Here is a 13,960-nt window from a genome sequence, read left to right on the forward strand (position 1 = left end):
AAGTGGGATGTATGCAAACCATCAATAGGCTTCTTTCTCTGTTAGACCCCCATCAACCCACAATATTTCGTGAGGATCCGATCAAAATTTCGTAGTGTGATTGCACAAAAATGGAAAAAGGGATGCATTACCGACTATTGCGATATCTCTGTTGTTTGACCACCTATGAGAACCTACTTCACATCGTTGCAAAGGTGATATTTTCTACTTTCATCAGCAGGTTTCGCTTTTGATATACCCTTTTAGAAACGGAGATATTCGCTTTGAAGAAAAACGTTGACTTGTTCCCCAAATAAGTTTTTTCCCACTCCGAACCCTGAATATTATCCGACCATCACCAAAACCAATAGGCTTCTTTCTCTGTAGGATCCCCATTAACCCCCAAAATTTCGTGACGATCCGATCAAAATTGCGACCTGTAGCGTGATTACAAAAAAATGAAATAATGGGATGTATTGCCGACTATTGTGATATCTCCGTTATGTGGCCACCTACGCCAACCTACTTTGCATCACTGTAAAGATGGGATTTTCTTCTTTCATAGTCGAACTTTGTTTTTGGAAGATCCCCAACCGAAGCTGTGAAATTCGTCATTATTATTAAAATCTCAAAAATAAAAAGTTGGGTTCTATTAGCAGCTATTGCGATATATTCGTTGTTTGATCACCTACGAGAACCTACTTAACATCATTAGAAGGGCGATATTTTCTACTTTCATGACCAGGTTCTGCTTTTGGTATACCCCATATTGAAGCTGAGATATTCGCTTAGGAAATAAACGTTGTCTTTTTCTCCAAATAAGTTTTTTGCCCATTACGACCCCTAAATATTATCCGGCCATCACCAAAATCAATAAGCTTCTTCATCTGTGTGACCCCCATTAACCCTCAAAATTTCGTGACGATCCGATCAAAATTGCGACCTGTAGCGTGATTTCCAAAAAAGTGGAAAAATGGCATGTATTACCGACTATTGCGAAATCTCCGTTATTTGGTCACCTACGCAGACCTAGTTTACATCATTATAAAGATGGGATCTTCTACTTTCATAGCCAGGCTTTGCTTTTGGAAAGTCCTCAACCAAAGCTGTGATAATCGTCATTATAATTAAAATTGCAAAAATGAAAATTTGGGTTTTATTTGCGACTATTGTGATATCTTCGTTGTTTGATCACCTACGAGAACCTGCTTTACATCATTAGAAAGGTGATATTTTCTACTTTCATGACCAGGTTTTGCTTTTGGTATACCCCGTATAGAAGCCGAGATATTCGCTTTGGAAAAAAACGTTGTCTTTTTATCCACATAAGTTTTTTGCCCATTCCGACCCCTAAATATTATCCGACCATCACCAAAATCAATAGGCTTCTTCCCCTCCGGGACCCCCATCAACATCCAAAATTTCGTAACGATCCGATCAAAATTGCGACCTGTAGAGTGATTACAAGGTTTAGATGGACAGACGGACAGACGGACAGACGGACGGACGGACACACATAGCCAGATCGACTCAGCTCGTCGAGACATTGATTATACCCTATACCACAATGTGGAAAAGGGTATTATAAGTTTGTTTTGGTAAAAATTCATGTAACACCGCGAAATATTCGTCGGAGACCCCCAATGTGGTATACCAATCTTCATATCTCGACGAGATAAAGCGATTTTGAGATGTGTGTCTGTCCGTCCGTCCGTCCGTCCGTCCGTCCGTCTGTCCATTATAAATTGTAAACACGCTCCAGGCCGCAATTATGGACCGATCGTGACGAAATTTTGTATGGAGGTCGGGTTCAGATCAGAATAGATCCCTATTCTTATTGGTGAAGATCGAGAAATATTAAGCGGGTGAAATGGACCAAAAACAAAATTTTTATCCGATTTTGTAGCGGCTCTGTATGTCGCAATTATATTCCGATCGCCTCGAAATTTTAAATAATGTAAGATTATATGACAAAGAAGAAGCTTGCAATTTGCGATGGTGATCGGATGATGTTTAGAGGGTTAAATGGACCACAACTTTTGTGTGAAAATTGTGAAAATTTTTAATATACCGGTAATATCATTATTCCTGGACCACACATTCCGCCCACATAAATAATATTTGGGAGGACAACTCTTGCCCTTTCAATTAATGCCAATTATGTTGATTTATGTGGTCAGATAACAGAGTTACAGCCTAATATATCGAGTGTTTTGCTTGTAATGTAATCAAAAGCATACTAGAGGTCGCAATTATAGATCAATATTCACGAAATTTTGCACGAGGTAGGGGTTTAGATCGAAGAAGATGCCTACAATTTTTGATGATGATCTGATATTATTTAGCGGGTGCAATGGACCATTACTTTTGTATGCTAAATAAAAATATTTTATTTTTGGTCCATATTTGAATCCCTGGAGGCCATATACCGGCAAAGTCGCCTATATATGAAAAATTAACTACCGATCTTTCATCTGATGAAAATAATGCAATAATATGTGTGCTTGGTAACGGACCTACTACCTAAGATATAATGAGTTTTGTGAAGAGAACCACATCTTCCTCCCATGCTACAAAGTGTCTCTATCATGACAGACAAATTCCCAGTTCTTACAAATTGCGTAATTGTTCAAAATTTAAAGAGGTAGCAGAAATTGCTAAACAACGCCAATTTTCAAATTTAAGAATATTTCTTAAAATGTACTGTATATAATTGTTCCACAAACATCCCAGTAGGGACAAGGGAGCCTTCTCTCATATCAATGAGAGCACCCCGATTAATATCAGCTCAATGATATGTAGACAGCGGAATTTTATGCAACACCTATTTTTGTAAAATTTTCATATTTTTGGCTTCTAATTAAATTCCAATCGAAATATATCACATATGCAAAAATATGCGAAATGTATAAATTATGCATATGCAAATATTATTTTTGCATATGGAAAATTTCTGTATTTCACATATTTTCGTATGCTACATATATTTCAATAATATCTTCTAAAATGTTTATGTGTACATTTTTCTGTTTGAAATTCACTTCAGACAAGTCAATAAAATAGAGAAATCTGTAACCAGAGCCACAATCTTCAAAATGTCGAAAATGGGGAGCTTTCGTTGTATGGGAGCTATATGAACCCCTAGACCCATACCGACAAATTTCAGATGGAAAGTTTAATACCCCCCATTGAAGACTTAATACAAAATTTTAGCCAATTCAGAGGGATATTGAGACCATAACCTTCAAAGTACAGAAAATCAGTAGGTTCTGGTTATGGGAGCTATATGAAGACGTGGACATATAACAAAAAAATTTCAGGTGGGAAGTTTTTTTACCTCCAACAAAGACTGAATACAAAATGTCAGCCGCTTCAGTTTGATATTGAGGCCACAACCTTCAAAATACCGGATATCGGGAGGTACGGTTCTATGGGAGCTATATGAAGACCTGGACATAAATTCGATACATTTCAGGTCGAAAATTGTGATGAACGAATACTTAATACAAACTTTCAGCCAATTCGCATATGGTTTAGCAAATATGTCAAAATATGCAAAAAATTAGGTCCAGACTAAATGTCCGTTCTAAAATTACTTATTGGTGCCACCATAGTACAATTGTTTGCACACCCGCCTTGCACGCTGAAGGTCGGGCGTTCGATTCCCGGCCAGCAAACATCAAATTTCCAACGATGGCAAAATACCCCTCAATAAAGTTTGCGACATTTTCTGAGTATTTCAACCATGTACTCAATTACAGGTGGTGTTTTAAGACATGCCTTTCGGACTCGGCGATAAACAGTAGGCCCCATACTATTGCTGTAATATGAATCGTGGTACACGCCCTGTCCCTTCTGTGATGTTTGTGGAACAATTATTATATTGTTATTTAAACTTAATGTGATAAGGTTGCAGACTCCAAAAATGTATTTCTTACAATGAGCTTATTTGTCCAAACGAAACTTTGATTTGCTGAAAGCTAACTCGCAGGGTAGTGGTATAGGGTATCGTATGGTCGGACCTGTCCGACTATAGCCTTTGCTTACTACGTTTTTAGTACTGCGCAGCCGAACACTACGATTTTTATTGTTCCATTGTTGCCATTTTTAGAGATCCGGCAGTCGGAACAGTTACGATTTTTAGTGATCCGTCAGTCGGAACACTACGATTTTTAGTGTTCCGCATCCGAACACTACGATTTTTATTGTTCCATTGTTTCGATTGTTGAGATCCGGCAGTCGGAACACTACGATTTTTAGTGATCGGCATTCGGAACACTACGATTTTTAGTGCTCCGCAGCCGAACACTACGATTTTTATTGATCCATTGTCCAAAAATGCATATGCGGCTAAGAGAGTTTTTGAATGTTTCTGTTGAATTCGTATTTAAACGAATTCGTCGGTCACAATTATTCTTGAGCTCGAGTCGTCATAAAATTGGGGAAGAGTTCTTTGCTTCAATGCAAAGAACTAAGAGAACTGATGAGTCCAAGTGGCGTTGGGCGAAACTAGTATTCTCTGCCCTTCCCTAAAGCAAATCAATTTTAACTACCCCACTTTAAAAACTTGTTGTTTTTAAAATTTGAAAACAACAAATCTGTGATTAAGCTGGGTCTTACTTTAAAAATAAAAAGTAAACACACATCACAACAAAACTGCCAAAGTGAATCTTTTCTTAAAAATTTAAAAAATTTTTGTAAAAAATCGCGCAAAGGGAAGGGAATAAACAGCATTTGTGTTAATGAGGGCATATAAACTTTCATACGGGCAAAATGTGCCAAAAATGTGTCAAAATAGAACCCAAGTATGTTTAGGCGAAATCCGTTTCAGACAATTTGGAGTCCGTCCGTCTGTTTGGTTAGAGAGCACGATAACTCTCGAACGGATCAGCCGATTTAGTCCAAAATATGACCTTCGTACGTCTGTTGTAATCACTCTAGAGCGCTATATTTTTGCATCCCGACAATATTTTTGCTATAGTCAGGTCAAATTCAAAGATAGGCTATATCGGCCAATGTTCTGGTATAGCTCGCATATAACGGTACCTCTCGATTTTCGGTATTTTGGGGATTTTAGCTACAATTTTTAACCAAACCAGAGTTAATTTTACGGGAGACGTAGGGGATGAGAGATACCAAGTAACGATCCTGGCCGGCTTTTACATGTCAAAGTCCAGGATTTATCTTGGTTCCTCCCTCATCACAAGTGGACACTGACCTCCCCGTGGTGTCACCTGGGGTAGCTGCCTTTAACATCCGTTAAAGGTAGTGAGCTAAAATGTGCCACGCGTTCACCCATAAGAGCGTTAAAAACCTAGGTTTGGGCGCCGGTACATGAAAAGTACAAGGCCGACATTAGTGCCATACAGGAAATACGATGGAATGGGAAAGGCGTCACAACAACACCTAAAGGTTACACACTGTATTATAGCTGCCATGACATAAAGCATGAGTTTGGGTGCGGATTTGTAGTTGGTCGGAGGTTAAAACTTGCTACAATTCGAATAAAAGCAAAATGTTTCAACATCAGCTTTATTTGAGCTCATGCTCCCACTGAAGACAAGGACGAACAGACCAAAGATATATTTTATGAGAGCTTAGAAGAAACATATGATCGTTGTCCTGCCCATGACTTTAAAATTGGAAAGGAAAATATCTTTGGCCCAACAGTCGGAAAATTCAGTTTCCACAATGAAACATCTGGCAATGGTTTAAGGCTTATAGACTTCGCAGCGGCAAAAAACATGGTAGTTAGCACCACCAGATTTGAACATCTCGACATCCATAAGGGCACCTGGCTGTCTCCAGATCAGAACACAAGAAAGCAAATTGATCACGTTGTGATAGATGGTAGACATTCATCGAGCGTGTTGGAACGAACGAGAAAACATAGACTCGGACCACTACCTTGTTGCAGCAAATGTATGCACCTGGTTAAACGTAGCAAACAAAGTACGAACAGACACAACACGAAAGTTAGACATCGGTAAGCTGCAATCACAACAGATAGCCACAGCATATTCCACTCAACTAGCCCAATTGCTTAAGGAAAGCACTCCTCGTACCGATAACATATCAGCGCAATGGCAAAGCATTGCCCACTCCATTCAAACAGCCGCAAAATCCATACTTGGATACCAGAGACCTCCACCAAGAAATCCATGTTTATGATCAGGAGTGTCGTGCTGCTACCGAAGAGAAAAATTCGGCATATAGGGCTATTTTATAATCCGTAGCAACGCGTAGCGCACGGGAGAGATATCGCGAGAAAAGGAGAGAGGAGAAACGTCTTTTCCGCAGGGAAAAGAGAGAGATGGAAAAGCGGGAGTGTGAACAAATCTAGATGTACAGGAGCCAGAATGGAGTCCGAAAAGTCTAGCAAAGAGTGAAACATCAAACTGATGGCTTTGGTACAAGCACCTCCTTCTGTAAAGACAAGCAAGGTAATTTGGTAACTGATTCTGATAGTGTGCTCAGGATATGGAAAGAACATTTATCAAACTTGTTGGTATTCAATAGCAGTGAAGAAGATGAAGATACCACAGATCCAAGAAAGGAGATAAGACTGTATGCTCTAACTATAGGGGAATAAGTATACTCCCGATTGCCTACAAGATCGTGTCAGGGATATTGTACAAACGACTAAAGCCTATGGTAAACGAGATAATTGGACCATACCAATGCGGCTTTAGACCTGGCAAGTCCTCTATTGACCAGATATTTATCCTGCGGCAAATCGTGGAGAAAGCCCAAGAGATGCAGATCGACATTTACAACCTTTTTGTCGATTATAAAGCATCCTTCGACAGTCCACTACGTTCAAAGGTATTCCAAGCCATGTCTGAATTTGGTATCCCCGTAAAGCTCATTCGGCTTTGTAGAATGACATTACCTGATACTCGATCCTCAGTTAAAATACAAAGAACCTCTCCGAAGAGTTTTGTACCAAAAGAGGTTTCAGACAAGGAGACAGCCTTTTGTGTGATCTCTTCAAAATCCTGCTGGAAAAGGTTATACGAGAGGCAAACGTCAAAAGAAGTGGCACAATCTACACCAATAGCCATATGTTACTTGCTTAGGCTGATGATATAGACATCATGGGACGATCAGTAAAAGAAGTAACTGATACCTTTATGAAAGTCGAAGGAGAATCTGCTAAAGTGGGTCTGGCGGTAAACGGCGGGAAGAACTGTTGAAGTTGGTTCCTATAATTTTGAAGTAGTAAAAGACTTCGTCTACCTCGGCACCGCCGTAAACACAATAAACGACATCAGTTGTGAAATTAAAAGAATAATTGTATTGGGCAACAGATGGTACTTTGTCTTAAGTAAGCAGTTTAAAAACAAAGCCACAACTCGTCAAACCAAAATAACGCATTACAAAACACTGATACTAACCGTGCTGATGCATGGTTCCGAAGCCTGAGTACTTGCGCAAGCAGACACGGCAGTGCTTCGTGTGTTTGAGAGAAAAATCTGCGTTGCCGGTGCATATCGACGTAGCATGAACCACGAGCTGTATCTGCTATACAACGACATCAATATAGTTAAACGTATCGAGATGCAACGATTGCGTTGGTTAAGCCATATCATAAGAATGAGCGATGATGAACCCGCTAAAAAGGCTAAATACGGGCCACGCAGAACTTGCAGGCCAAATCTTCGATGGAGCGAACAAGTGGAAAAAGAGATGGAAAAACGCGGTATTCCAAAAAGCGAAGCAACAAACAGAGAGAATTGGAGATCTTTTCTTAGTCCGGCCTATGAAACAAATGTTCTGTAATGGGCCAGCTAAGTAAGTAAGAACTAATTTGACATTTAAGGTTCGTAGGGGTAACAACACTTCTTCAGCAAAAATTGTCAACATAGGCCCATATTTATATGGGGGCTATAACCCCCATATAATAGTACCTCCCGATTTTCGGTATTTTGAGGATTTTAGCTATAATTTTTAAACGAACCACTTTTAAAATTACATTTAAAGTTTTTAGGGGTCACAACACTTCTCCACCAAAAACTGTCAACATACATAGGTCCTTGTTTAGGAATAGCACCCATATAACAATACCTCCGGAGTTTCGGTATTTCGATGATTTAAGCTACAATTTTCAATCGAACTAGCTGTAATTGCCCATCTAAAGTTCTGAAGAAGTGTTGTGACGCCTTAGTCCCACGTGTAGGTGTAGCCCCAATACCACAATACCTCCCAATTTTCGATATTTTTAGGATTTTAGCTAAAATTTTTATTCGAACAACACTTCTTCACAAAAAATTTCCAAAATAGGCCTATGTTTAGGTATAGCTCCCAATTTTCGGTATTTAGAGGATTTAAGCTACAAATTTTAACCAAAATAGCTACCATTTCGTTTTTTTCCGAAATAGTCTGGCTTAATCCCATTGTTGTTGTTTTATTATTTTAAAACAACTTATTTATTAGTGAAAAAAGTTTGGTATTTTTCGCCAAGGTGAAAGGCAGGGAAGACTAGTTTCGATCAGTTTCCTTGTTTCTTGTTTGTGGATATTCTCCACCGAAGTTATTTTTCAATAACTTTTCAACAAGAAACTTTTTATACCCAAACATCAATCGTCAGCTCGAAGTATAAAGGTGAACAAAGAAAAAACTTCAATGAGAAGTTTTTCTTTGGCAACCTAACACAACTCCGACGAAAGTGTTTGCGAAACAAACTAAGGTTTCAAAACACTTCCACCAAAAACTGCCAACATGGCTCCATGTTTAAGTATAGCCCCCATATAACGGTATCTACGGATTTTCGGTATTTCGAGGATTTCAGTTTAAATTTTCAACCAAACTAGCTGCAATTTTCCATTTTAGTTCTAAATGGTCACAATACTTCTTCAGTAGAAATTGTCAACATAGGCCCATGTTTAGGTATAGCCCTCATATAACAGTACCTCCCGATTTTCGCTAGTTTTAGGGATTAACTAAAATTTTTAACCGAACTAGCTGTAATTTGACATTTCTTCATGAACAATCTTCAACACAGGTTCATATTTAGGTATAGCCCCCATATAACGTACCTCCCTATTTTCGGTATTTTGAGGGCTTAAGCTATTTTTGTTAATAAACTACACGAAACTTTACATTTGAGATTCCCTGTAGTCAAGAAACATCTCCACTAGAAATTATCAACATAGGTCAATCTTTTGGGATAGCCCCCATATAATGGTACATCCCGATTTTCAATATTTTGAGGGTTTGCCTATATTTTTGACAGAACTACCTCTAATTCGATAATTGATAATCCCTTCAGTCAGAACTTCTCCACAGAAAATTGTCAACATAGGTCCATTTTTAGGTATAGGCCCCATATTACAGCGGTAAACCCCAATTTTTTGATATTTTAACCCTACGATCCATAACCACCCGGACGAACGGGAGTCCATAACCAGGGTACCCGGGTACCCAAGTGAAGTTTTTTCGTTTATATTCAAATAAAATAATATTTATATGTACAAATTATTAAAATCGCTTAGTTTTTACATCTCAACTGTACATATTTCATGTTTGTAAGATAAAATTGGTTTCTATGAGCATTTTCTAGGGTAGAAAGGCTCACAAAAAAAGTACTGGTTTTGTGTTTTTAGGTGGAAAATGTTGAGTTTTTTATTTGTGTACCCGGGTACCCTGGTCATGGACCCCCGTATACAAAAACTTTAAAGTAATTTTTTAGTTAATATATTTAACCAAATTTGATCAACTTCTTTCCAGTCTCTAAGTTTAGCCGAAATCTCTGATGATCCGGAGTTTCATGTTGATATCTTCAATAATAAAGGAACAGCAGCACTTAAAAGTTCAAAAAGTACCCGGGTACCTGGTTATGGACCCCCGTATACAAAAACTTTAAACTCATTTATTAGTTAATATATTTAACCAAATTTGATAAACTTTTATCCAGTCTCTAAGTTTAGCCGAAATCTCTGATGATCCGGAGTTTCATGTTGATATCTTCAATAATAAAGGAACAGCAGCACTTTAAAGTTCAAAAAAGTACCCGGGTACCTGGTTATGGATCGTAGGGTTAAGGATTTTAAATAAGATTTTTAACCGAACTACATGTAATGGACGTTTGAGTTTCCAATAGGTCACAAAATATCTGCATCAAAATTGTCAACATAGTTTCATGTTTTGGTGTAGCCCCAACATAACGATAACATCCGATTTTCGGTATTTTGAAGATTTTACCTACCTTTTTGACGGAAGTACCTGCAATTTGACGTTTGAGGTCAGTGGTCACAAAACTACAAGGCCAAAATTTTGAACAAAGATCTATGTTTCGGTATAGCCCCCATATAACGGACCTCCCGGTTTTCGTTATTTTGAGGGTTTTAGCTACATTTCGAGGGTCACAAAACATCTCCACCAAAAATTGTCAACATAGGTCCATGTCCTGGAGTAGCCCCCACATAACAGTAGGCACCGATTTTCGGAATTTGGAGGATTTTAGCTACCTTTTTGACGGAAGTACCTGTAATTTTACGTTTGATTTTGATTTTTTTTTTTTTGGATTTTAGCTTAAATTTTAAACGAAGTAGCTGTAATTTGCCATTTGAGAAGAGGTCATGTATTGACCGAACTTTCTGTAATTTGACATTTGTCCACACATAACCCTATCGTTCACTAGAGTTGTATATTTCATGAACGAACTAGTTCAACTGAACGATTCATTGAAAAGAGCGTATGAACTAGATCAGTCGATATAGTTCATTATAGTTCAATAGCTCACTGAGCACCGACCGAAAGATCCACAAAGAACGATCAACGAACGAACGATTCACAATCTAGTTCAGCATGTCATTCACATAAAGTGACGCCGTCCTCTGTGCTAAGTGACGCCTTCGTAATGTAATAAGTTTTGTTTATGTTTTAGATCAATGTGAAGTGTCATCCCCTATTGTAATAAAAATAAATTTTAAGAGCATTTTAAACACATTGTATCCCAATATATCGAATCCATTACCTATTCAATGTGCCTTGTTTTGGATAGAAAAAAGGAAAAAATAAAAAGAAACATACATACAGTGATAATTTCTACAAACACACAACGTAAGATTTTTTTGCCAGCCACTTAAATGAAATTGTAATTACATTTTTTTCGAAGGATGTTTTTTCTAAACTTAATCTTTCTTTATGAATGGAATAAAAATATCTAAATGTAATATTTTTGTAATTTAATTATACTATTCTAATGTTTGTTCCTATTTGATGTATGTATGAGAACGATTAAGAGCTCGTGAACGATTCTGATCCGAATTATTGAACTGGATAGTGAACTATGAACTAGATTACTGAACTAGTTCAGTTAAAAGAGCTGAGCTATTGAACTAGATCTTTAAAATGTACTAGATTGTACAACTCTATCCACACTTTGATATTGTTTGGTAAATTTTCTGACCTTATTTAGCATTTGGCCTTCCGTGACCACAAAATATCTCCACTTAAAATTGTGGACAGGAAAGAAAACTAACAAATATATATTTTATGGTGGACAGAAAATAACGCTTTTTACTTGTTCGAATTTGAGTTGTAATGGCGAATATCACAGTTTTGGTTGGGGCCTTCCAAAAGCAAAGGTTGCCAACGAAAGTAGAAAATGATACAAATTAAGTTGGCGTAGGTGGTCAAATAACGGAAATAGTGATTAACCAGTAGCATATTAAGTATTTCTGTCACATCGCGGTAAAATGTTTTTACGAAATATTGAAGTCATATGTCCACATTTTTCATGAAAATGCGCCTTTGGTCCCATACAAACTATCATGGAATCGACTGTACTTTTTTTGAAAAATGGCAAATTGATTTTTTTTCCTGCATCATTCATATAACAAAAGCAGCATGAGGTCCGTTTATAACGATGAATGTGGTGTCGTATATGACTGACACAGCTAACGGTTTATACGACGCCGTAATTCGTCCGGTAAAAGAATGTTTTGGCGTTCTATGGATTGCTTACATGGAAGGAAATTGAAATATTTCCATTGCTGAAATAATTGATTGAAGCCAAAACTCTTTGTTGGGTTATCTTCAACTTGACGTTGTTATCCGATTGTATATACATATGTATGCACATACATATATTTCTTGTTACTTGTACAAAAATTTGAAGTTGTTTATTACCGTCTTTGGAGAATATGTGGGAGCAAAATGTACAAATCATGGGGTGTTACTAAATACAATTGATTTGTTAAAAAGGGACAAGACAACACCTATTGTAGAAATGTAGCCAAAAGACATTTTTTGTTTTGTTTTGGAAGAAAATATGACCAAAGTATTTTGTGGTTAACAAACAACAGCAACAACAATAACAAAGGTAACAATGTTACAATGATGACATAAAGGGCCTTTTCAATTTTCAAAGACAATGACATGTGAATTGAAAACACTTGCAGTGCGTAAAATCTTCATAAATAATGGCTTATTAAAGTGAGTAACCAACCAACCAACCGTCTAGGAAGGCAGGCAGGCAAGCAGACAGTCAACCATTCAGACAACAAACAAAAATGTGAACAAGTGAAGAAACATTTGTAAGTTTTATTTGTGGTGATTTTTGTTCATTTTTTCTCATTGGAAGTTCAATTGAATACACTGCCATTAAGAAGTGGCAGTGGCAAAAAACGCAAAAATCAAAAATAATTGCCTCTCTTTGAAAGATGACAATGGTGTTGACCGTTTAAATGTGTTTAGGTCCAAAATACACAACAAAAAGGCATTGAATGAGGCAACAACGTTAAGAAGAAGAAAAGATGCGTTTCTGTTGATTAGGTGGTATTTGCTGATTTTTGTTTCGGGAGGAGGGTGGTATTGTGAGTTTGAGAATAGTACTGATGATGACCGCTGTAGTATCCTCAAACAACTTGTTAACAAACGAACTTACCACAATTCTGTTGTTGTTGGTTTTGTTGCATTGTGTTTCTTGTAGCTCTTTGCAACCTCTACTAGCCATCACCAGCACTGGTCATTGCCCATTAAAATCCATTCGTACCCAACATATTCTACCGCCTTGGCCGGACATTCAACACTCAACACATTTGGACGGTAAACATAGGTCAGTATTTTTCGTTGATGGATACAAGATTTATATGACAACATTGGCCATATTTTCAAATTTAATGAGACGATTCGATGAGACACTCGGTCGAACGAACCGGCAAACATGCGAACACATGTTTTGTGTCTTGTTGCTATTGTGGATAATCTCAGTACTTCTGCTTATGATGACAACGCATAAACATAAGCTGCTGAAATGATTGTAACCTGCCTGTGTGTGTGCGTATGTGTTGAATAGGAAAGAAAATCCAAAATAGATAATTTTCGTAGAAATTATGAGTTGGAATCAATAGAATTATTGCTACAACATTTTATGGCAATAACATGGGTACCTCAAATTGGTATACATATTTGTATGTTTGAGGATTAGACATACTTTTTAGGTTGATAATTTAGAGCATTGATGGACACGCAAAGAATGTTCCCACGCAACTTCGCAGCAGGAACCAAAAGGTGCTGCCGAAATGGAGAATGGAACTAATAAATAAGTATTATGGGGCTGAAATTATGAGAAAATATAGTCAATGAGGGATCGGAGATACACAAACTAAAAAGACTCGGATCAAAAATTTGTTGCAGAAAAGGTACGATTAACTTCAGTTAGATCAATATATGCCGAGAATGGGTGCATCTCAGGGGTTATTCTGGACTCGTCCATGTGAAGGACTGTGTTGCTGCATGCTGCATAAACACAGCCATCAGTGAGTCGTCGCCATCGGGGTGCGATAATCCCAAGCAGTCCCCCAACGGCAGCCGCGCACGCAGCACTTAACACAAGCCCTTGCTGTTCCAATTCTATAAAATACATCCCTTTTGCTACTTAACTGCAATAGGCCCCTACGTAATATCGAGGAAATAGGGGATTTTATGACTCGGAAGAATATCAAAGTCGCGGCGGTGCAGGAAATCAAGATCA

The sequence above is a fragment of the Musca autumnalis genome, unplaced genomic scaffold, assembly GCF_047663935.1.
Source record: "Musca autumnalis isolate F117 unplaced genomic scaffold, ASM4766393v1 scaffold_2, whole genome shotgun sequence".
NCBI lineage: Eukaryota > Metazoa > Arthropoda > Insecta > Diptera > Muscidae > Musca > Musca autumnalis.